This window comes from Eschrichtius robustus, chromosome 1 (assembly GCF_028021215.1).
Source record: "Eschrichtius robustus isolate mEscRob2 chromosome 1, mEscRob2.pri, whole genome shotgun sequence".
NCBI classification, from domain to species: domain Eukaryota; kingdom Metazoa; phylum Chordata; class Mammalia; order Artiodactyla; family Eschrichtiidae; genus Eschrichtius; species Eschrichtius robustus.
This window is the reverse complement of record NC_090824.1, coordinates 144,058,378-144,080,211: the sequence shown is the minus strand read 5'-3', so window position 1 is coordinate 144,080,211 and position 21,834 is coordinate 144,058,378. Positions and strand designations below refer to the sequence as shown.

At 55.0% G+C, this 21,834-nt stretch overlaps 8 non-coding genes across 8 annotated transcripts; all 8 read right to left on the bottom strand.

Moving 5' to 3' along the window:
* Nucleotides 1-583: 583 nt before the first annotated feature.
* Nucleotides 584-676, bottom strand: LOC137778801 (small nucleolar RNA SNORD116). The gene has a single exon (XR_011077010.1). It is a non-coding gene; the product is annotated as a small nucleolar RNA SNORD116 (small nucleolar RNA).
* Nucleotides 677-3,365: 2,689 nt separating this feature from the next.
* LOC137753443 (small nucleolar RNA SNORD116) lies at nt 3,366-3,458 on the bottom strand. Its single transcript, XR_011071480.1, has one exon. It is a non-coding gene; the product is annotated as a small nucleolar RNA SNORD116 (small nucleolar RNA).
* Nucleotides 3,459-6,119: 2,661 nt separating this feature from the next.
* On the bottom strand, nt 6,120-6,212 carry LOC137778795 (small nucleolar RNA SNORD116). The gene has a single exon (XR_011077007.1). It is a non-coding gene; the product is annotated as a small nucleolar RNA SNORD116 (small nucleolar RNA).
* Nucleotides 6,213-8,901: 2,689 nt separating this feature from the next.
* LOC137753431 (small nucleolar RNA SNORD116) lies at nt 8,902-8,994 on the bottom strand. The gene has a single exon (XR_011071478.1). It is a non-coding gene; the product is annotated as a small nucleolar RNA SNORD116 (small nucleolar RNA).
* A 2,663-nt stretch (nt 8,995-11,657) lies between these two features.
* Nucleotides 11,658-11,750, bottom strand: LOC137778793 (small nucleolar RNA SNORD116). Its single transcript, XR_011077002.1, has one exon. It is a non-coding gene; the product is annotated as a small nucleolar RNA SNORD116 (small nucleolar RNA).
* Nucleotides 11,751-14,439: 2,689 nt separating this feature from the next.
* LOC137753425 (small nucleolar RNA SNORD116) lies at nt 14,440-14,532 on the bottom strand. Its single transcript, XR_011071477.1, has one exon. It is a non-coding gene; the product is annotated as a small nucleolar RNA SNORD116 (small nucleolar RNA).
* A 2,663-nt stretch (nt 14,533-17,195) lies between these two features.
* LOC137778788 (small nucleolar RNA SNORD116) lies at nt 17,196-17,288 on the bottom strand. Its single transcript, XR_011077001.1, has one exon. It is a non-coding gene; the product is annotated as a small nucleolar RNA SNORD116 (small nucleolar RNA).
* A 2,689-nt stretch (nt 17,289-19,977) lies between these two features.
* Nucleotides 19,978-20,070, bottom strand: LOC137753421 (small nucleolar RNA SNORD116). The gene has a single exon (XR_011071476.1). It is a non-coding gene; the product is annotated as a small nucleolar RNA SNORD116 (small nucleolar RNA).
* Nucleotides 20,071-21,834: the final 1,764 nt, after the last annotated feature.

Genomic DNA, 21,834 nt, shown 5'->3' with positions numbered 1-21,834 from the left:
CGTTCCTGTCCCCACTCCACGATGACCCGCTTGGCATCAACACTGTGCCGGGAGTTAAAGTAGAGAAGCAAACAAGGGCAGCAGCGAGGCCTAATCCTTCAGCCGCTTTCCTCCGATGCCCAACCGAGCTCACCCCCGCCCATTGCTCCAGCCTCACTAGGCACTCGAGAACCTCACCGTGAAAAACGCAAGAACAGGGAGATCCACAGGCCTGGCCTGAGGTTCAAGGCACCAACCACGGACGCTTGCTCATTTTGGCTTCCAGAATCAACCCCCAAAATGGCATGCACGATGCGTGATCCTGGCCAAAACTCACCTCCCAACTGCAAGCTAACTGGGCCTAGACCAGCACACACTCCGACTCTTAAGACCAGCAGGAGAGCCTGCCCCCTCGCATTCCCTCAACAGCCATTCAGCAGGGACCCTGGATTCACAGATAACACAGCTTATGTGCAGACACGGTCAACCCTCAGACAGGAGCCCCTCCAATCCTGGAGCCCTTGGTGGTGTTTGCATGCATGTCGGCGGGGGACGCTGGCCCTCATTCCTAACTGTCCTCTCCCCCTGAGAGAGGAAACGTGCTGAACCTCAGTTTCGATGAGGAGACGGTAGAGTGTTCTCACTCATTTGGTTCAGATTTTCCAAGAAATGCATGCAAGGGTGTCATCATCGATCCAAGCACATGCTGGGACGCTGCAGAACACAACCGGGGTGTGCGCGGGGCTCTGTACAGGAGCCATGAGCCTGGGCTACCTCAAAAGCCTGGAGAATCCACAGCCCTCAGGTCACTCAGCAAGAGGAACAATCAATCCACTCTTGAAGCCATTGGGACCGTCTGAGGAAAACCTAATACCTAATGGCACATTTGGGGTGCTTGAATACCTACCATCCTGAGTTATCCACGACCATGCTCGGGGACATGGGCCCTCCTCACTTTTTCCAGTTCTTCTTAGCACGTCCAGTCATCAGAGCACACGAAGGTCTTCTTCTTTGTGCCGACGGCCAGCCTTTCCCAGCACCTGCACCTGAGAAGTGGACAGAAATCACCGAGGCTTCATAAGTGGGCCGGTGTCCTCAGAGGACATGATCCATACAAACATTTACCTGGCCTCGAGCTCTGAAACTGCTTCCCAAGGACCTCTATCCCTTACCGAGAATTGACTGCCTGTCTGATAGTACGACTGCAGGAAGTTAGGCACATACGTTGGCCGGTGTGTGAGAGGCTGTATGTGTGTGTTCACGCGTTTGGGCATGTGTGACTGTGACTGCGCATGCGGACGTGCTTGTGGGTTTCTCTGTGTGCCGCTGAATACGCGTCTTGGTCTCTGTGTGTCCCTATGGCCCTGTGAAGAGGAGTCCAACAATAAAAGAAATAGTTTATACACAGCACCCTGGTTAGACCCCCAACTGAAAGGAGAAAGACCCCTGTCACCTTCAAGAGGCCGCAGGCACACTTTGACCCCCAGGGGCTGTTGAAATAGTCCATGGACTCCCGCTCTCCCACAGCCACGCCTTCTGACAAAAACACACAACCTGGACGAGACCTGCCTCCGGGCCTTGGCTGTGACATCTACGTGCACCTCGAGACTCTGTCAGCTACCAGTGTATCTCATGGGCATTTGGGGTCACTCGCAGCACTTCCGGAAGCAAGGGAACTCCCATGGTCTGGCCGACACCGACCGGCAGCTGTCTACTGCCAAGATGAGGCCTGAAACCACACAAGGGGCTAACGAACGTGGGCCCACGTGCCACTTCTCGCCAACTAGGCCTAATCACTTTCCATTGACCCGTGGGAATGCCCACCACAGGAAGTGGTGGGCCTCAGCCACCATGACCCATGTCGGATCCCCACGGCGGAGACTACTCCACATGCCCAGCCACGTCTCAGGCAGCTCCCATCTTGAATGTTCACGGCCCTGACCCCTAAGGAAACTCTCAAACCCTTGAAAGCCTCGTCCTACGTGCCCTCCTCCAGCCCACAGGGCGACACGACCCTACTGGAAACCACAAACGTCTTCAGAATACGGGAACACTGAACACCAGGGAAGACAGACCACAAGCCTGTCTCCTTCGCTGATGCTGATCCCACCCCATGCATCCTGGAAATTCTCCACTGCCACAGTGACACTACCGAATAACTCACAGTGATCAAAGGCATGGTCCCCGAGGACCACAGACAGACATTCAACGGAAGACCTCTGCCATGCGAGGGGACTTGGAAACCTGAAAGGGAACAGTGTCTGGCCACGGCAGCACAGCAGGCATGGCAATGGGGCCCCCATCTCTGCCCCACCAATGGACTGCTCCAGATAAACCTCTGGCTGTTCGAAAGGCCGGCGTGCTACACTGGCCGGTCGCGTCATTCCCCCACGGGAGAAACACTTTCGCTTTACACATTGCCAAACAAGGGAACAAAGCGGCCAAAGGGGATGTTCGCATAACTCAACTACCTCCAAGGAGGCCGGCACAGACGCCTCAGCATGTCGATCTTCCCTACTTCCCGCAAGACACCCTTTGGGTGTCATTCCTCGGGCAACGGGATTGCAACTCTACACAAGTTACCTACCTCAACTCACCCACTTGAACTGCCAAAGCCATCCGCTCCATAGGCAGCTTATGCCAGCCCATCACGAACAAGACACATTCTTGGGAAGCCGAGGCCAGCGCCTGCAACCCAATGATGACAGCCCATCCTACAACATCACACAGGACCTTTCCTCATGATACCTTACCTTTCTCTCCAGGCCAGCAGCCACCACCCAGACTGAAATGCTTCACTCGACCCACACCCCACTCCACGAACATCCACTTAGCGCCAACAGTGTGCCGGCAACTTCAGCAGAGGAGCTGACAGGGGCAGCACTGAGGTCTAAACCTTCAGCCCCCTTCCGCCATCGCCCAACACCCGCCCACGCCCGCCCACTGCTCCAGCCACACCGGGCAGTCAAGAACCTCACTGCGTGAAACACAACAACAGAGAGGGCCACAGGCCTGGCCTGAGGCTCCAGGCTCCAACCACGGAAGCTTGCTCATTTTGGCTTCCATAATCAACCTCGGAAGCGGCATGCACAAAGCGTGATCCTGTCCAAAAATCACCTCTCCAAGCTGCAATCTTACTGGGTCTATACCAGAACACACTCCGACCCTGAAGACTAGCAGGAAAGCCTGCCCTCTTGCATTCCCTCAACGGCCTTTTAGCAGGGACCGGGGATTCATAGATGACCCAGCTTATGGGCAGACATGGTCGACCCTCAGACAGGAGCCCCTCCAATGCTGGAGCCCTTAGTGGTGTTTGCATGCCTGTCAGCAGGGGACGTTGGCCCTCACTCCTAACTGTCCCGTACTCCCGAGAGAGGAAACGTGCTGGACCTCAGTTTCGATGAGGAGACGGTAGAGCGTTCTCACTCATTTTGTTCAGATTTTCCAAGGAATGCATATAAGGGTGTCATCATCGATCCAAACACATGCTGGGACGCTGCAGAACACAAAAGGGAAGGACGTGGGTCTCTGCAGAAGAGCCATGACCTGGAAATACTCCAACTGCCTGGGGAATCCACAGTCCTCAGGCCACTCAGCAGGACCAACAATCAATCCACTCTTGCAACCATTGGGTCCATCTGTGGAAATCCTAATATCCAATGGCACATCTTAGTATGGGTGAATGCCTACCGTCCTTAGATATCCACAGCCATGCTCGGCAACATGCACCAGCCCCTCTTTTTCCAGTTCTCCTTAGCACATCCAGACATCAGACAATGCGAAGGTCTTCTTCTCTGCCAACAGCCAGCCTTACGCTGCAACTGCACCTAAGAAGTGGACAGAAATCACGCAGGTTTCTAAATTGCACCAGGGTCCTCAGAGAACATGATTTTTGTGAACACATAATCTGGGCGTGAGCCTGGAACCTCCTTCCCAAGTACCACTATCCCTTACCGAAAACTGATTGTGTGTCTCACAGCACGACTGAAGGAAGTTACGCACATACGTTGCTCGGTGTGTGAGACGCTGTATGTGTGTATTCACACATGTGGGCGTGTGTGACTGTGACTCTGCACGAGGATGCGTTTGTGGATTCCTGTGTGTGCCGCTAAATACGCGTCTTGGTCTCTGGGTGTCCCTGTGGCCCTCTGCAGACGCCTCTAACAGTAAACGTCATAGTTTATACACAGCACCCTGGTTGGACCCCAACTGAAAGGAGAAAGACCCCTGTCAGCTTCATGAGGCCGCATGCGAACTTTGACCCCAAGGCTGTCGAAATAGGCCACAGACTCCCGCTCTCCCACAGCCACGCCTTCTGACCAAAGCACAAAGACTGGACGAGACCTCCCTCCCGGCCGTGGGTGTCACACCTATGTGGACCTGGAGATCCTGCCACCTACCAGCACATCTGATGTGCCCTTGGGGTCTCTCCCAGTGCTCCCGGAAGCAAGGTAACCTCCCATGGGCGGGCTGACACTGACCTGCAGTTGCCAAAAAGCACGATGCAGCCTGGCACTTCTCAAGGCGTTAATGGACTTCGGCCCAAGTGCCTCATCTCGCCAACTAGACCAAATCACTTTCCATGACCCCGTGGGAAGCCCTCAATGGGAAGTGTTGGGCTTCAGCAACCATGACACAGGTTGGAACCCCACAGCGAAAATTAGGCCACCTTCCCGGCCACGTAGAGGCAAGCTTCCAACTGGTAGGGTTCGCGGCCCTGACCACTGAGGAAACACTCAAACGCTACACAGCCTGGTCCTAAGTGCCCTCCTCCTGCCTGCAGGGCGACTCGACTCTACTTGAAGCCACACACATCATGCGAACACGGAGACACTGAACAGCAGGGAAGACACACCGCAAGCCTGTCTGCTTTGATGATGCCCACCCCACCCCATGCATCCTGGCAATTCTCCACTGCCACAGCGACACAACCGAGGAACTCACAGTGATCAAAGGCACTGTCCCCGAGGACCACAGACAGACTTCCAACGGAAAACCTTTGACAGACGAGGGGACCTGGAACCTTGAAAGGGCACAGTGGCTGTCCACGACAGTTCGCCTGGTGTCGCAACAGTGCCCCCACCTCTGTCCCCCCAATTGACTGCTCCAGATAAACCTATGGCTGTTCGCAAGCCGAGTCATGCCCCCCCGGGAGAAGCATTTTCGCTTTGCACATTCCCAAACAAGGGAACAAGGCGGCCAAAGGGATGTTCGCATAACTAAACATCCTCCAAGGAGGCCAGCACAGACGCGTCACCATGTCAATCTTCTTTACGTCTCGCAAGACACCCTTTGGGTGTCTTTCCTCTGGCAATGGGATTCCAAATCTACACAGTTACCTACCTCACCTCATCCACCTGAACTGCCAAAGCCATCCCCTCCATAGGCAGCTGATGCCAGCCAATCACGAACATGACACATCCTTGGGAAGCCGAGGCCAGCACCTGCAACCCAATTATGATAGCCTATTCCACGACATCACAAAGGACATGTCCACATCTTCCCTTACCTTCCTGTGCGGGCCATCAGTGATCCACGCAGGTTTAAATTCAGCACTCGTTCCTGTCCCCACTCCACGATGACCCGCTTGGCATCAACACTGTGCCGGGAGTTAAAGTAGAGAAGCAAACAAGGGCAGCAGCGAGGCCTAATCCTTCAGCCGCTTTCCTCCGATGCCCAACCGAGCTCACCCCCGCCCATTGCTCCAGCCTCACTAGGCACTCGAGAACCTCACCGTGAAAAACGCAAGAACAGGGAGATCCACAGGCCTGGCCTGAGGTTCAAGGCACCAACCACGGACGCTTGCTCATTTTGGCTTCCAGAATCAACCCCCAAAATGGCATGCACGATGCGTGATCCTGGCCAAAACTCACCTCCCAACTGCAAGCTAACTGGGCCTAGACCAGCACACACTCCGACTCTTAAGACCAGCAGGAGAGCCTGCCCCCTCGCATTCCCTCAACAGCCATTCAGCAGGGACCCTGGATTCACAGATAACACAGCTTATGTGCAGACAAGGTCAACCCTCAGACAGGAGCCCCTCCAATCCTGGAGCCCTTGGTGGTGTTTGCATGCATGTCGGCGGGGGACGCTGGCCCTCATTCCTAACTGTCCTCTCCCCCTGAGAGAGGAAACGTGCTGAACCTCAGTTTCGATGAGGAGACGGTAGAGTGTTCTCACTCATTTGGTTCAGATTTTCCAAGAAATGCATGCAAGGGTGTCATCATCGATCCAAGCACATGCTGGGACGCTGCAGAACACAACCGGGGTGTGCGCGGGGCTCTGTACAGGAGCCATGAGCCTGGGCTACCTCAAAAGCCTGGAGAATCCACAGCCCTCAGGTCACTCAGCAAGAGGAACAATCAATCCACTCTTGAAGCCATTGGGCCCGTCTGAGGAAAACCTAATACCTAATGGCACATTTGGGGTGCTTGAATACCTACCATCCTGAGTTATCCACGACCATGCTCGGGGACATGGGCCCGCCTCACTTTTTCCAGTTCTTCTTAGCACGTCCAGTAATCAGAGCACACGAAGGTCTTCTTCTTTGTGCCGACGGCCAGCCTTTCCCAGCACCTGCACCTGAGAAGTGGACAGAAATCACCGAGGCTTCATAAGTGGGCCGGTGTCCTCAGAGGACATGATCCATACAAACATTTACCTGGCCTCGAGCTCTGAAACTGCTTCCCAAGGACCTCTATCCCTTACCGAGAATTGACTGCCTGTCTGATAGTACGACTGCAGGAAGTTAGGCACATACGTTGGCCGGTGTGTGAGAGGCTGTACGTGTGTGTTCACGCGTTTGGGCATGTGTGACTGTGACTGCGCATGCGGACGTGCTTGTGGGTTTCTCTGTGTGCCGCTGAATACGCGTCTTGGTCTCTGTGTGTCCCTATGGCCCTGTGAAGAGGAGTCCAACAATAAAAGAAATAGTTTATACACAGCACCCTGGTTAGACCCCCAACTGAAAGGAGAAAGACCCCTGTCAGCTTCAAGAGGCCGCAGGCACACTTTGACCCCCAGGGGCTGTTGAAATAGTCCATGGACTCCCGCTCTCCCACAGCCACGCCTTCTGACAAAAACACACAGCCTGGACGAGACCTGCCTCCGGGCCTTGGCTGTGACATCTACGTGCACCTCGAGACTCTGTCAGCTACCAGTGTATCTCATGGGCATTTGGGGTCACTCGCAGCACTTCCGGAAGCAAGGGAACTCCCATGGTCTGGCCGACACCGACCGGCAGCTGTCTACTGCCAAGATGAGGCCTGAAACCACACAAGGGGCTAACGAACGTGGGCCCACGTGCCACTTCTCGCCAACTAGGCCTAATCACTTTCCATTGACCCGTGGGACTGCCCACCACAGGAAGTGGTGGGCCTCAGCCACCATGACCCATGTCGGATCCCCACGGCGGAGACTACTCCACATGCCCAGCCACGTCTCAGGCAGCTCCCATCTTGAATGTTCACGGCCCTGACCCCTAAGGAAACTCTCAAACCCTTGAAAGCCTCGTCCTACGTGCCCTCCTCCAGCCCACAGGTCGACACGACCCTACTGGAAACCACAAACGTCTTCAGAATACGGGAACACTGAACACCAGGGAAGACAGACCACAAGCCTGTCTCCTTCGCTGATGCTGATCCCACCCCATGCATCCTGGAAATTCTCCACTGCCACAGTGACACTACCGAGTAACTCACAGTGATCAAAGGCATGGTCCCCGAGGACCACAGACAGACATTCAACGGAAGACCTCTGCCATGCGAGGGGACTTGGAAACCTGAAAGGGAACAGTGTCTGGCCACGGCAGCACAGCAGGCATGGCAATGGGGCCCCCATCTCTGCCCCACCAATGGACTGCTCCAGATAAACCTCTGGCTGTTCGAAAGGCCTGTGTGCTACACTGGCCGGTCGCGTCATTCCCCCACGGGAGAAACACTTTCGCTTTACACATTGCCAAACAAGGGAACAAAGCGGCCAAAGGGGATGTTCGCATAACTCAACTACCTCCAAGGAGGCCGGCACAGACGCCTCAGCATGTCGATCTTCCCTACTTCCCGCAAGACACCCTTTGGGTGTCATTCCTCGGGCAACGGGATTGCAACTCTACACGAGTTACCTACCTCAACTCACCCACTTGAACTGCCAAAGCCATCCGCTCCATAGGCAGCTTATGCCAGCCCATCACGAACAAGACACATTCTTGGGAAGCCGAGGCCAGCGCCTGCAACCCAATGATGACAGCCCATCCTACAACATCACACAGGACCTTTCCTCATGATACCTTACCTTTCTCTCCAGGCCAGCAGCCACCACCCAGACTGAAATGCTTCACTCGACCCACACCCCACTCCACGAACATCCACTTAGCGCCAACAGTGTGCCGGTAACTTCAGCAGAGGAGCTGACAGGGGCAGCACTGAGGCCTAAACCTTCAGCCCCCTTCCGCCATCGCCCAACTCCCGCCCACGCCCGCCCACTGCTCCAGCCACACCGGGCAGTCAAGAACCTCACTGCGTGAAACACAACAACAGAGAGGGCCACAGGCCTGGCCTGAGGCTCCAGGCTCCAACCACGGAAGCTTGCTCATTTTGGCTTCCATAATCAACCTCGGAAGTGGCATGCACAAAGCGTGATCCTGTCCAAAAATCACCTCTCCAAGCTGCAATCTTACTGGGTCTATACCAGAACACACTCCGACCCTGAAGACTAGCAGGAAAGCCTGCCCTCTTGCATTCCCTCAACGGCCTTTTAGCAGGGACCGGGGATTCATAGATGACCCAGCTTATGGGCAGACATGGTCGACCCTCAGACAGGAGCCCCTCCAATGCTGGAGCCCTTAGTGGTGTTTGCATGCCTGTCAGCAGGGGACGTTGGCCCTCACTCCTAACTGTCCCGTACTCCCGAGAGAGGAAACGTGCTGGACCTCAGTTTCGATGAGGAGACGGTAGAGCGTTCTCACTCATTTTGTTCAGATTTTCCAAGGAATGCATATAAGGGTGTCATCATCGATCCAAACACATGCTGGGACGCTGCAGAACACAAAAGGGAAGGCCGTGGGTCTCTGCAGAGGAGCCATGACCTGGAAATACTCCAACTGCCTGGGGAATCCACAGTCCTCAGGCCACTCAGCAGGACCAACAATCAATCCACTCTTGCAACCATTGGGTCCATCTGTGGAAATCCTAATATCCAATGGCACATCTTAGTATGGGTGAATGCCTACCGTCCTTAGATATCTACAGCCATGCTCGGCAACATGCACCAGCCCCTCTTTTTCCAGTTCTCCTTAGCACATCCAGACATCAGACAATGCGAAGGTCTTCTTCTCTGCCAACAGCCAGCCTTACGCTGCAACTGCACCTGAGAAGTGGACAGAAATCACGCAGGTTTCTAAATTGCACCAGGGTCCTCAGAGAACATGATTTTTGTGAACACATAATCTGGGCGTGAGCCTGGAACCTCCTTCCCAAGTACCACTATCCCTTACCGAAAACTGATTGTGTGTCTCACAGCACGACTGAAGGAAGTTACGCACGTACGTTGCTCGGTGTGTGAGACGCTGTATTTGTGTATTCACACGTGTGGGCGTGTGTGACTGTGACTCTGCACGAGGATGCGTTTGTGGATTCCTGTGTGTGCCGCTAAATACGCGTCTTGGTCTCTGGGTGTCCCTGTGGCCCTCTGCAGACGCCTCTAACAGTAAACGTCATAGTTTATACACAGCACCCTGGTTGGACCCCCAACTGAAAGGAGAAAGACCCCTGTCAGCTTCATGAGGCCGCATGCGAACTTTGACCCCAAGGCTGTCGAAATAGGCCACAGACTCCCGCTCTCCCACAGCCACGCCTTCTGACCAAAGCACAAAGACTGGACGAGACCTCCCTCCCGGCCGTGGGTGTCACACCTATGTGGACCTGGAGATCCTGCCACCTACCAGCACATCTGATGTGCCCTTGGGGTCTCTCCCAGTGCTCCCGGAAGCAAGGTAACCTCCCATGGGCGGGCTGACACTGACCTGCAGTTGCCAAAAAGCACGATGCAGCCTGGCACTTCTCAAGGCGTTAATGGACTTCGGCCCAAGTGCCTCATCTCGCCAACTAGACCAAATCACTTTCCATGACCCCGTGGGAAGCCCTCAATGGGAAGTGTTGGGCTTCAGCAACCATGACACAGGTTGGAACCCCACAGCGGAAATTAGGCCACCTTCCCGGCCACGTAGAGGCAAGCTTCCAACTGGTAGGGTTCGCGGCCCTGACCACTGAGGAAACACTCAAACGCTACACAGCCTGGTCCTATGTGCCCTCCTCCTGCCTGCAGGGCGACTCGACTCTACTTGAAGCCACAGACATCATGCGAACACGGAGACACTGAACAGCAGGGAAGACACACCGCAAGCCTGTCTGCTTTGATGATGCCCACCCCACCCCATGCATCCTGGCAATTCTCCACTGCCACAGCGACACAACCGAGGAACTCACAGTGATCAAAGGCACTGTCCCCGAGGACCACAGACAGACTTTCAACGGAAAACCTTTGCCACACGAGGGGACCTGGAACCTTGAAAGGGCACAGTCGCTGTCCACGACAGTTCGCCTGGTGTCGCAACAGTGCCCCCACCTCTGTCCCCCCAATGGACTGCTCCAGATAAACCTATGGCTGTTCGCAAGCCGAGTCATGCCCCCCCGGGAGAAGCATTTTCGCTTTGCACATTCCCAAACAAGGGAACAAGGCGGCCAAAGGGGATGTTCGCATAACTAAACATCCTCCAAGGAGGCCAGCACAGACGCGTCACCATGTCAATCTTCTTTACGTCTCGCAAGACACCCTTTGGGTGTCTTTCCTCTGGCAATGGGATTCCAAATCTACACAGTTACCTACCTCACCTCATCCACCTGAACTGCCAAAGCCATCCCCTCCATAGGCAGCTGATGCCAGCCAATCACGAACATGACACATCCTTGGGAAGCCGAGGCCAGCACCTGCAACCCAATTATGATAGCCTATTCCACGACATCACAAAGGACATGTCCACATCTTCCCTTACCTTCCTGTGCGGGCCATCAGTGATCCACGCAGGTTTAAATTCAGCACTCGTTCCTGTCCCCACTCCACGATGACCCGCTTGGCATCAACACTGTGCCGGGAGTTAAAGTAGAGAAGCAAACAAGGGCAGCAGCGAGGCCTAATCCTTCAGCCGCTTTCCTCCGATGCCCAACCGAGCTCACCCCCGCCCATTGCTCCAGCCTCACTAGGCACTCGAGAACCTCACCGTGAAAAACGCAAGAACAGGGAGATCCACAGGCCTGGCCTGAGGTTCAAGGCACCAACCACGGACGCTTGCTCATTTTGGCTTCCAGAATCAACCCCCAAAATGGCATGCACGATGCGTGATCCTGGCCAAAACTCACCTCCCAACTGCAAGCTAACTGGGCCTAGACCAGCACACACTCCGACTCTTAAGACCAGCAGGAGAGCCTGCCCCCTCGCATTCCCTCAACAGCCATTCAGCAGGGACCCTGGATTCACAGATAACACAGCTTATGTGCAGACAAGGTCAACCCTCAGACAGGAGCCCCTCCAATCCTGGAGCCCTTGGTGGTGTTTGCATGCATGTCGGCAGGGGACGCTGGCCCTCATTCCTAACTGTCCTCTCCCCCTGAGAGAGGAAACGTGCTGAACCTCAGTTTCGATGAGGAGACGGTAGAGTGTTCTCACTCATTTGGTTCAGATTTTCCAAGAAATGCATGCAAGGGTGTCATCATCGATCCAAGCACATGCTGGGACGCTGCAGAACACAACCGGGGTGTGCGCGGGGCTCTGTACAGGAGCCATGAGCCTGGGCTACCTCAAAAGCCTGGAGAATCCACAGCCCTCAGGTCACTCAGCAAGAGGAACAATCAATCCACTCTTGAAGCCATTGGGCCCGTCTGAGGAAAACCTAATACCTAATGGCACATTTGGGGTGCTTGAATACCTACCATCCTGAGTTATCCACGACCATGCTCGGGGACATGGGCCCGCCTCACTTTTTCCAGTTCTTCTTAGCACGTCCAGTCATCAGAGCACACGAAGGTCTTCTTCTTTGTGCCGACGGCCAGCCTTTCCCAGCACCTGCACCTGAGAAGTGGACAGAAATCACCGAGGCTTCATAAGTGGGCCGGTGTCCTCAGAGGACATGATCCATACAAACATTTACCTGGCCTCGAGCTCTGAAACTGCTTCCCAAGGACCTCTATCCCTTACCGAGAATTGACTGCCTGTCTGATAGTACGACTGCAGGAAGTTAGGCACATACGTTGGCCGGTGTGTGAGAGGCTGTACGTGTGTGTTCACGCGTTTGGGCATGTGTGACTGTGACTGCGCATGCGGACGTGCTTGTGGGTTTCTCTGTGTGCCGCTGAATACGCGTCTTGGTCTCTGTGTGTCCCTATGGCCCTGTGAAGAGGAGTCCAACAATAAAAGAAATAGTTTATACACAGCACCCTGGTTAGACCCCCAACTGAAAGGAGAAAGACCCCTGTCAGCTTCAAGAGGCCGCAGGCACACTTTGACCCCCAGGGGCTGTTGAAATAGTCCATGGACTCCCGCTCTCCCACAGCCACGCCTTCTGACAAAAACACACAGCCTGGACGAGACCTGCCTCCGGGCCTTGGCTGTGACATCTACGTGCACCTCGAGACTCTGTCAGCTACCAGTGTATCTCATGGGCATTTGGGGTCACTCGCAGCACTTCCGGAAGCAAGGGAACTCCCATGGTCTGGCCGACACCGACCGGCAGCTGTCTACTGCCAAGATGAGGCCTGAAACCACACAAGGGGCTAACGAACGTGGGCCCACGTGCCACTTCTCGCCAACTAGGCCTAATCACTTTCCATTGACCCGTGGGACTGCCCACCACAGGAAGTGGTGGGCCTCAGCCACCATGACCCATGTCGGATCCCCACGGCGGAGACTACTCCACATGCCCAGCCACGTCTCAGGCAGCTCCCATCTTGAATGTTCACGGCCCTGACCCCTAAGGAAACTCTCAAACCCTTGAAAGCCTCGTCCTACGTGCCCTCCTCCAGCCCACAGGTCGACACGACCCTACTGGAAACCACAAACGTCTTCAGAATACGGGAACACTGAACACCAGGGAAGACAGACCACAAGCCTGTCTCCTTCGCTGATGCTGATCCCACCCCATGCATCCTGGAAATTCTCCACTGCCACAGTGACACTACCGAGTAACTCACAGTGATCAAAGGCATGGTCCCCGAGGACCACAGACAGACATTCAACGGAAGACCTCTGCCATGCGAGGGGACTTGGAAACCTGAAAGGGAACAGTGTCTGGCCACGGCAGCACAGCAGGCATGGCAATGGGGCCCCCATCTCTGCCCCACCAATGGACTGCTCCAGATAAACCTCTGGCTGTTCGAAAGGCCTGTGTGCTACACTGGCCGGTCGCGTCATTCCCCCACGGGAGAAACACTTTCGCTTTACACATTGCCAAACAAGGGAACAAAGCGGCCAAAGGGGATGTTCGCATAACTCAACTACCTCCAAGGAGGCCGGCACAGACGCCTCAGCATGTCGATCTTCCCTACTTCCCGCAAGACACCCTTTGGGTGTCATTCCTCGGGCAACGGGATTGCAACTCTACACGAGTTACCTACCTCAACTCACCCACTTGAACTGCCAAAGCCATCCGCTCCATAGGCAGCTTATGCCAGCCCATCACGAACAAGACACATTCTTGGGAAGCCGAGGCCAGCGCCTGCAACCCAATGATGACAGCCCATCCTACAACATCACACAGGACCTTTCCTCATGATACCTTACCTTTCTCTCCAGGCCAGCAGCCACCACCCAGACTGAAATGCTTCACTCGACCCACACCCCACTCCACGAACATCCACTTAGCGCCAACAGTGTGCCGGTAACTTCAGCAGAGGAGCTGACAGGGGCAGCACTGAGGCCTAAACCTTCAGCCCCCTTCCGCCATCGCCCAACTCCCGCCCACGCCCGCCCACTGCTCCAGCCACACCGGGCAGTCAAGAACCTCACTGCGTGAAACACAACAACAGAGAGGGCCACAGGCCTGGCCTGAGGCTCCAGGCTCCAACCACGGAAGCTTGCTCATTTTGGCTTCCATAATCAACCTCGGAAGTGGCATGCACAAAGCGTGATCCTGTCCAAAAATCACCTCTCCAAGCTGCAATCTTACTGGGTCTATACCAGAACACACTCCGACCCTGAAGACTAGCAGGAAAGCCTGCCCTCTTGCATTCCCTCAACGGCCTTTTAGCAGGGACCGGGGATTCATAGATGACCCAGCTTATGGGCAGACATGGTCGACCCTCAGACAGGAGCCCCTCCAATGCTGGAGCCCTTAGTGGTGTTTGCATGCCTGTCAGCAGGGGACGTTGGCCCTCACTCCTAACTGTCCCGTACTCCCGAGAGAGGAAACGTGCTGGACCTCAGTTTCGATGAGGAGACGGTAGAGCGTTCTCACTCATTTTGTTCAGATTTTCCAAGGAATGCATATAAGGGTGTCATCATCGATCCAAACACATGCTGGGACGCTGCAGAACACAAAAGGGAAGGCCGTGGGTCTCTGCAGAGGAGCCATGACCTGGAAATACTCCAACTGCCTGGGGAATCCACAGTCCTCAGGCCACTCAGCAGGACCAACAATCAATCCACTCTTGCAACCATTGGGTCCATCTGTGGAAATCCTAATATCCAATGGCACATCTTAGTATGGGTGAATGCCTACCGTCCTTAGATATCCACAGCCATGCTCGGCAACATGCACCAGCCCCTCTTTTTCCAGTTCTCCTTAGCACATCCAGACATCAGACAATGCGAAGGTCTTCTTCTCTGCCAACAGCCAGCCTTACGCTGCAACTGCACCTGAGAAGTGGACAGAAATCACGCAGGTTTCTAAATTGCACCAGGGTCCTCAGAGAACATGATTTTTGTGAACACATAATCTGGGCGTGAGCCTGGAACCTCCTTCCCAAGTACCACTATCCCTTACCGAAAACTGATTGTGTGTCTCACAGCACGACTGAAGGAAGTTACGCACGTACGTTGCTCGGTGTGTGAGACGCTGTATTTGTGTATTCACACGTGTGGGCGTGTGTGACTGTGACTCTGCACGAGGATGCGTTTGTGGATTCCTGTGTGTGCCGCTAAATACGCGTCTTGGTCTCTGGGTGTCCCTGTGGCCCTCTGCAGACGCCTCTAACAGTAAACGTCATAGTTTATACACAGCACCCTGGTTGGACCCCCAACTGAAAGGAGAAAGACCCCTGTCAGCTTCATGAGGCCGCATGCGAACTTTGACCCCAAGGCTGTCGAAATAGGCCACAGACTCCCGCTCTCCCACAGCCACGCCTTCTGACCAAAGCACAAAGACTGGACGAGACCTCCCTCCCGGCCGTGGGTGTCACACCTATGTGGACCTGGAGATCCTGCCACCTACCAGCACATCTGATGTGCCCTTGGGGTCTCTCCCAGTGCTCCCGGAAGCAAGGTAACCTCCCATGGGCGGGCTGACACTGACCTGCAGTTGCCAAAAAGCACGATGCAGCCTGGCACTTCTCAAGGCGTTAATGGACTTCGGCCCAAGTGCCTCATCTCGCCAACTAGACCAAATCACTTTCCATGACCCCGTGGGAAGCCCTCAATGGGAAGTGTTGGGCTTCAGCAACCATGACACAGGTTGGAACCCCACAGCGGAAATTAGGCCACCTTCCCGGCCACGTAGAGGCAAGCTTCCAACTGGTAGGGTTCGCGGCCCTGACCACTGAGGAAACACTCAAACGCTACACAGCCTGGTCCTATGTGCCCTCCTCCTGCCTGCAGGGCGACTCGACTCTACTTGAAGCCACAGACATCATGCGAACACGGAGACACTGAACAGCAGGGAAGACACACCGCAAGCCTGTCTGCTTTGATGATGCCCACCCCACCCCATGCATCCTGGCAATTCTCCACTGCCACAGCGACACAACCGAGGAACTCACAGTGATCAAAGGCACTGTCCCCGAGGACCACAGACAGACTTTCAACGGAAAACCTTTGCCACACGAGGGGACCTGGAACCTTGAAAGGGCACAGTGGCTGTCCACGACAGTTCGCCTGGTGTCGCAACAGTGCCCCCACCTCTGTCCCCCCAATGGACTGCTCCAGATAAACCTATGGCTGTTCGCAAGCCGAGTCATGCCCCCCCGGGAGAAGCATTTTCGCTTTGCACATTCCCAAACAAGGGAACAAGGCGGCCAAAGGGGATGTTCGCATAACTAAACATCCTCCAAGGAGGCCAGCACAGACGCGTCACCATGTCAATCTTCTTTACGTCTCGCAAGACACCCTTTGGGTGTCTTTCCTCTGGCAATGGGATTCCAAATCTACACAGTTACCTACCTCACCTCATCCACCTGAACTGCCAAAGCCATCCCCTCCATAGGCAGCTGATGCCAGCCAATCACGAACATGACACATCCTTGGGAAGCCGAGGCCAGCACCTGCAACCCAATTATGATAGCCTATTCCACGACATCACAAAGGACATGTCCACATCTTCCCTTACCTTCCTGTGCGGGCCATCAGTGATCCACGCAGGTTTAAATTCAGCACTCGTTCCTGTCCCCACTCCACGATGACCCGCTTGGCATCAACACTGTGCCGGGAGTTAAAGTAGAGAAGCAAACAAGGGCAGCAGCGAGGCCTAATCCTTCAGCCGCTTTCCTCCGATGCCCAACCGAGCTCACCCCCGCCCATTGCTCCAGCCTCACTAGGCACTCGAGAACCTCACCGTGAAAAACGCAAGAACAGGGAGATCCACAGGCCTGGCCTGAGGTTCAAGGCACCAACCACGGACGCTTGCTCATTTTGGCTTCCAGAATCAACCCCCAAAATGGCATGCACGATGCGTGATCCTGGCCAAAACTCACCTCCCAACTGCAAGCTAACTGGGCCTAGACCAGCACACACTCCGACTCTTAAGACCAGCAGGAGAGCCTGCCCCCTCGCATTCCCTCAACAGCCATTCAGCAGGGACCCTGGATTCACAGATAACACAGCTTATGTGCAGACAAGGTCAACCCTCAGACAGGAGCCCCTCCAATCCTGGAGCCCTTGGTGGTGTTTGCATGCATGTCGGCGGGGGACGCTGGCCCTCATTCCTAACTGTCCTCTCCCCCTGAGAGAGGAAACGTGCTGAACCTCAGTTTCGATGAGGAGACGGTAGAGTGTTCTCACTCATTTGGTTCAGATTTTCCAAGAAATGCATGCAAGGGTGTCATCATCGATCCAAGCACATGCTGGGACGCTGCAGAACACAACCGGGGTGTGCGCGGGGCTCTGTACAGGAGCCATGAGCCTGGGCTACCTCAAAAGCCTGGAGAATCCACAGCCCTCAGGTCACTCAGCAAGAGGAACAATCAATCCACTCTTGAAGCCATTGGGCCCGTCTGAGGAAAACCTAATACCTAATGGCACATTTGGGGTGCTTGAATACCTACCATCCTGAGTTATCCACGACCATGCTCGGGGACATGGGCCCGCCTCACTTTTTCCAGTTCTTCTTAGCACGTCCAGTCATCAGAGCACACGAAGGTCTTCTTCTTTGTGCCGACGGCCAGCCTTTCCCAGCACCTGCACCTGAGAAGTGGACAGAAATCACCGAGGCTTCATAAGTGGGCCGGTGTCCTCAGAGGACATGATCCATACAAACATTTACCTGGCCTCGAGCTCTGAAACTGCTTCCCAAGGACCTCTATCCCTTACCGAGAATTGACTGCCTGTCTGATAGTACGACTGCAGGAAGTTAGGCACATACGTTGGCCGGTGTGTGAGAGGCTGTACGTGTGTGTTCACGCGTTTGGGCATGTGTGACTGTGACTGCGCATGCGGACGTGCTTGTGGGTTTCTCTGTGTGCCGCTGAATACGCGTCTTGGTCTCTGTGTGTCCCTATGGCCCTGTGAAGAGGAGTCCAACAATAAAAGAAATAGTTTATACACAGCACCCTGGTTAGACCCCCAACTGAAAGGAGAAAGACCCCTGTCAGCTTCAAGAGGCCGCAGGCACACTTTGACCCCCAGGGGCTGTTGAAATAGTCCATGGACTCCCGCTCTCCCACAGCCACGCCTTCTGACAAAAACACACAGCCTGGACGAGACCTGCCTCCGGGCCTTGGCTGTGACATCTACGTGCACCTCGAGACTCTGTCAGCTACCAGTGTATCTCATGGGCATTTGGGGTCACTCGCAGCACTTCCAGAAGCAAGGGAACTCCCATGGTCTGGCCGACACCGACCGGCAGCTGTCTACTGCCAAGATGAGGCCTGAAACCACACAAGGGGCTAACGAACGTGGGCCCACGTGCCACTTCTCGCCAACTAGGCCTAATCACTTTCCATTGACCCGTGGGAATGCCCACCACAGGAAGTGGTGGGCCTCAGCCACCATGACCCATGTCGGATCCCCACGGCGGAGACTACTCCACATGCCCAGCCACGTCTCAGGCAGCTCCCATCTTGAATGTTCACGGCCCTGACCCCTAAGGAAACTCTCAAACCCTTGAAAGCCTCGTCCTACGTGCCCTCCTCCAGCCCACAGGGCGACACGACCCTACTGGAAACCACAAACGTCTTCAGAATACGGGAACACTGAACACCAGGGAAGACAGACCACAAGCCTGTCTCCTTCGCTGATGCTGATCCCACCCCATGCATCCTGGAAATTCTCCACTGCCACAGTGACACTACCGAGTAACTCACAGTGATCAAAGGCATGGTCCCCGAGGACCACAGACAGACATTCAACGGAAGACCTCTGCCATGCGAGGGGACTTGGAAACCTGAAAGGGAACAGTGTCTGGCCACGGCAGCACAGCAGGCATGGCAATGGGGCCCCCATCTCTGCCCCACCAATGGACTGCTCCAGATAAACCTCTGGCTGTTCGAAAGGCCTGTGTGCTACACTGGCCGGTCGCGTCATTCCCCCACGGGAGAAACACTTTCGCTTTACACATTGCCAAACAAGGGAACAAAGCGGCCAAAGGGGATGTTCGCATAACTCAACTACCTCCAAGGAGGCCGGCACAGACGCCTCAGCATGTCGATCTTCCCTACTTCCCGCAAGACACCCTTTGGGTGTCATTCCTCGGGCAACGGGATTGCAACTCTACACGAGTTACCTACCTCAACTCACCCACTTGAACTGCCAAAGCCATCCGCTCCATAGGCAGCTTATGCCAGCCCATCACGAACAAGACACATTCTTGGGAAGCCGAGGCCAGCGCCTGCAACCCAATGATGACAGCCCATCCTACAACATCACACAGGACCTTTCCTCATGATACCTTACCTTTCTCTCCAGGCCAGCAGCCACCACCCAGACTGAAATGCTTCACTCGACCCACACCCCACTCCACGAACATCCACTTAGCGCCAACAGTGTGCCGGTAACTTCAGCAGAGGAGCTGACAGGGGCAGCACTGAGGCCTAAACCTTCAGCCCCCTTCCGCCATCGCCCAACTCCCGCCCACGCCCGCCCACTGCTCCAGCCACACCGGGCAGTCAAGAACCTCACTGCGTGAAACACAACAACAGAGAGGGCCACAGGCCTGGCCTGAGGCTCCAGGCTCCAACCACGGAAGCTTGCTCATTTTGGCTTCCATAATCAACCTCGGAAGTGGCATGCACAAAGCGTGATCCTGTCCAAAAATCACCTCTCCAAGCTGCAATCTTACTGGGTCTATACCAGAACACACTCCGACCCTGAAGACTAGCAGGAAAGCCTGCCCTCTTGCATTCCCTCAACGGCCTTTTAGCAGGGACCGGGGATTCATAGATGACCCAGCTTATGGGCAGACATGGTCGACCCTCAGACAGGAGCCCCTCCAATGCTGGAGCCCTTAGTGGTGTTTGCATGCCTGTCAGCAGGGGACGTTGGCCCTCACTCCTAACTGTCCCGTACTCCCGAGAGAGGAAACGTGCTGGACCTCAGTTTCGATGAGGAGACGGTAGAGCGTTCTCACTCATTTTGTTCAGATTTTCCAAGGAATGCATATAAGGGTGTCATCATCGATCCAAACACATGCTGGGACGCTGCAGAACACAAAAGGGAAGGCCGTGGGTCTCTGCAGAGGAGCCATGACCTGGAAATACTCCAACTGCCTGGGGAATCCACAGTCCTCAGGCCACTCAGCAGGACCAACAATCAATCCACTCTTGCAACCATTGGGTCCATCTGTGGAAATCCTAATATCCAATGGCACATCTTAGTATGGGTGAATGCCTACCGTCCTTAGATATCTACAGCCATGCTCGGCAACATGCACCAGCCCCTCTTTTTCCAGTTCTCCTTAGCACATCCAGACATCAGACAATGCGAAGGTCTTCTTCTCTGCCAACAGCCAGCCTTACGCTGCAACTGCACCTGAGAAGTGGACAGAAATCACGCAGGTTTCTAAATTGCACCAGGGTCCTCAGAGAACATGATTTTTGTGAACACATAATCTGGGCGTGAGCCTGGAACCTCCTTCCCAAGTACCACTATCCCTTACCGAAAACTGATTGTGTGTCTCACAGCACGACTGAAGGAAGTTACGCACGTACGTTGCTCGGTGTGTGAGACGCTGTATTTGTGTATTCACACGTGTGGGCGTGTGTGACTGTGACTCTGCACGAGGATGCGTTTGTGGATTCCTGTGTGTGCCGCTAAATACGCGTCTTGGTCTCTGGGTGTCCCTGTGGCCCTCTGCAGACGCCTCTAACAGTAAACGTCATAGTTTATACACAGCACCCTGGTTGGACCCCCAACTGAAAGGAGAAAGACCCCTGTCAGCTTCATGAGGCCGCATGCGAACTTTGACCCCAAGGCTGTCGAAATAGGCCACAGACTCCCGCTCTCCCACAGCCACGCCTTCTGACCAAAGCACAAAGACTGGACGAGACCTCCCTCCCGGCCGTGGGTGTCACACCTATGTGGACCTGGAGATCCTGCCACCTACCAGCACATCTGATGTGCCCTTGGGGTCTCTCCCAGTGCTCCCGGAAGCAAGGTAACCTCCCATGGGCGGGCTGACACTGACCTGCAGTTGCCAAAAAGCACGATGCAGCCTGGCACTTCTCAAGGCGTTAATGGACTTCGGCCCAAGTGCCTCATCTCGCCAACTAGACCAAATCACTTTCCATGACCCCGTGGGAAGCCCTCAATGGGAAGTGTTGGGCTTCAGCAACCATGACACAGGTTGGAACCCCACAGCGGAAATTAGGCCACCTTCCCGGCCACGTAGAGGCAAGCTTCCAACTGGTAGGGTTCGCGGCCCTGACCACTGAGGAAACACTCAAACGCTACACAGCCTGGTCCTATGTGCCCTCCTCCTGCCTGCAGGGCGACTCGACTCTACTTGAAGCCACAGACATCATGCGAACACGGAGACACTGAACAGCAGGGAAGACACACCGCAAGCCTGTCTGCTTTGATGATGCCCACCCCACCCCATGCATCCTGGCAATTCTCCACTGCCACAGCGACACAACCGAGGAACTCACAGTGATCAAAGGCACTGTCCCCGAGGACCACAGACAGACTTTCAACGGAAAACCTTTGCCACACGAGGGGACCTGGAACCTTGAAAGGGCACAGTGGCTGTCCACGACAGTTCGCCTGGTGTCGCAACAGTGCCCCCACCTCTGTCCCCCCAATGGACTGCTCCAGATAAACCTATGGCTGTTCGCAAGCCGAGTCATGCCCCCCCGGGAGAAGCATTTTCGCTTTGCACATTCCCAAACAAGGGAACAAGGCGGCCAAAGGGGATGTTCGCATAACTAAACATCCTCCAAGGAGGCC